Genomic DNA, 2,500 nt, shown 5'->3' with positions numbered 1-2,500 from the left:
GGCAGTCTCCCATCCATGTACTAACCAGGCCCAAACCTGTTAATATTCAGAGATCGGGCATTGACTCTATTTTTTGGCAAAATTATTATATACTAAGTGAAAAATGTCCAAAAAGCTTACAGCACCTGGTATTCCCAGGCAGTCTCCCATCCATGTACTAACCAGGCCCAAACCTGTTAATATTCAGAGATCGGGCATTGACTCTATTTTTTTTTTTTTTTTTTTTTTTAATGAAAGATTATTATATAATTCGTGAAATTTTTCAAACAGATTAAAGCACCTGGTATTCCCAGGCAGTCTCCCATCCATGTACTAACCAGGCCCAAACCTGCTAATATTCAGAGATCGGGCATTGACTCTATTTTTTGGCAAAATTATTATATACTAAGTGAAAAATGTTCAAAAAGCTTACAGCACCTGGTATTCCCAGGCGGTCTCCCATCCAAGTACTAACCAGGCCCAAACCTGCTTAGCTTCCGAGATCAGACGAGATCGGGCATAGCCAGGTTGGTATGGCCGTAAGCGAAGACAGCAGAAAAGAGAGGGCTATTTAAAGACCAGCCAATCTAATCGCCAGTACATTATATAAGTAGGAAAGAAAACCCAAAAGCTTAAAGCACCTGGTATTCCTAGGCAGTCTCTCATCAAAGTGCTAACCATACCTAAACCTGCTAAGATTCAGAGATCGGGCATTGACTCTTTTTTTTTTTTTTTTTTTTTTTTAAATGAAAGATTATTATATAATTCGTGAAATTTTCCAAAGAGATTAAAGCACCTGGTATTCCCAGGCAGTCTCTCATCAAAGTGCTAACCAGACCTAAACCTGCTAAGATTCAGAGATCGGGCATTGACTCTATTTTTTGGCAAAATTATTATATACTAAGTGAAAAATGTCCAAAAAGCTTACAGCACCTGGTATTCCCAGGCAGTCTCCCATCCATGTACTAACCAGGCCCAAACCTGTTAATATTCATAGATCGGGCATTGACTCTATTTTTTGGCAAAATTATTATATACTAAGTGAAAAATGTCCAAAAAGCTTACAGCACCTGGTATTCCCAGGCGGTCTCCCATCCAAGTACTAACCAGGCCCAAACCTGCTTAGCTTCCGAGATCAGACGAGATCGGGCATAGCCAGGTTGGTATGGCCGTAAGCGAAGACAGCAGCAAAGAGAGGGCTATTTAAAGACCAGCCAATCTAATCGCCAGTACATTATATAAGTAGGAAAGAAAACCCAAAAGCTTAAAGCACCTGGTATTCCTAGGCAGTCTCTCATCAAAGTGCTAACCATACCTAAACCTGCTAAGATTCAGAGATCGGGCATTGACTCTATTTTTTGGCAAAATTATTATATACTAAGTGAAAAATGTCCAAAAAGCTTACAGCACCTGGTATTCCCAGGCAGTCTCCCATCCATGTACTAACCAGGCCCAAACCTGTTAATATTCAGAGATCGGGCATTGACTCTATTTTTTTTTTTTTTTTTTTTTTTAATGAAAGATTATTATATAATTCGTGAAATTTTTCAAACAGATTAAAGCACCTGGTATTCCCAGGCAGTCTCCCATCCATGTACTAACCAGGCCCAAACCTGCTAATATTCAGAGATCGGGCATTGACTCTATTTTTTGGCAAAATTATTATATACTAAGTGAAAAATGTCCAAAAAGCTTACAGCACCTGGTATTCCCAGGCGGTCTCCCATCCAAGAACTAACCAGGCCCAAACCTGCTTAGCTTCCGAGATCAGACGAGATCGGGCATAGCCAGGTTGGTATGGCCGTAAGCAAAGACTGCTGCAAAGAGAGGGCTATTTAAAGACCAGCCAATCTAATCGCCAGTACATTATATAAGTAGGAAAGAAAACCCAAAAGCTTAAAGCACCTGGTATTCCTAGGCAGTCTCTCATCAAAGTGCTAACCATACCTAAACCTGCTAAGATTCAGAGATCGGGCATTGACTCTTTTTTTTTTTTTTTTTTTTTTTTTTTTTTAAATGAAAGATTATTATATAATTCGTGAAATTTTCCAAAGAGATTAAAGCACCTGGTATTCCCAGGCAGTCTCTCATCAAAGTGCTAACCAGACCTAAACCTGCTAAGATTCAGAGATCGGGCATTGACTCTATTTTTTGGCAAAATTATTATATACTAAGTGAAAAATGTCCAAAAAGCTTACAGCACCTGGTATTCCCAGGCAGTCTCCCATCCATGTACTAACCAGGCCCAAACCTGTTAATATTCAGAGATCGGGCATTGACTCTATTTTTTGGCAAAATTATTATATACTAAGTGAAAAATGTCCAAAAAGCTTACAGCACCTGGTATTCCCAGGCGGTCTCCCATCCAAGTACTAACCAGGCCCAAACCTGCTTAGCTTCCGAGATCAGACGAGATCAGGCATAGCCAGGTTGGTATGGCCGTAAGCGAAGACAGCAGCAAAGAGAGGGCTATTTAAAGACCAGCCAATCTAATCGCCAGTACATTATATAAGTAAGAAAG

At 39.9% G+C, this 2,500-nt stretch overlaps 4 non-coding genes across 4 annotated transcripts; all 4 read right to left on the bottom strand.

Moving 5' to 3' along the window:
- Nucleotides 1-405: 405 nt before the first annotated feature.
- LOC127980597 (5S ribosomal RNA) lies at nt 406-524 on the bottom strand. Its single transcript, XR_008159613.1, has one exon. It is a non-coding gene; the product is annotated as a 5S ribosomal RNA (ribosomal RNA).
- A 513-nt stretch (nt 525-1,037) lies between these two features.
- On the bottom strand, nt 1,038-1,156 carry LOC127980586 (5S ribosomal RNA). The gene has a single exon (XR_008159602.1). It is a non-coding gene; the product is annotated as a 5S ribosomal RNA (ribosomal RNA).
- Nucleotides 1,157-1,669: 513 nt separating this feature from the next.
- On the bottom strand, nt 1,670-1,788 carry LOC127981337 (5S ribosomal RNA). The gene has a single exon (XR_008160304.1). It is a non-coding gene; the product is annotated as a 5S ribosomal RNA (ribosomal RNA).
- A 519-nt stretch (nt 1,789-2,307) lies between these two features.
- Nucleotides 2,308-2,426, bottom strand: LOC127981256 (5S ribosomal RNA). Its single transcript, XR_008160228.1, has one exon. It is a non-coding gene; the product is annotated as a 5S ribosomal RNA (ribosomal RNA).
- Between the last annotated feature and the right edge of the window lie 74 nt (nt 2,427-2,500).

This window comes from Carassius gibelio, chromosome B19 (assembly GCF_023724105.1).
Source record: "Carassius gibelio isolate Cgi1373 ecotype wild population from Czech Republic chromosome B19, carGib1.2-hapl.c, whole genome shotgun sequence".
In the NCBI taxonomy this organism is placed as follows: domain Eukaryota; kingdom Metazoa; phylum Chordata; class Actinopteri; order Cypriniformes; family Cyprinidae; genus Carassius; species Carassius gibelio.
Note: the sequence above shows the minus strand (reverse complement) of the source record. Positions and strands in the feature narration are given on the sequence as shown.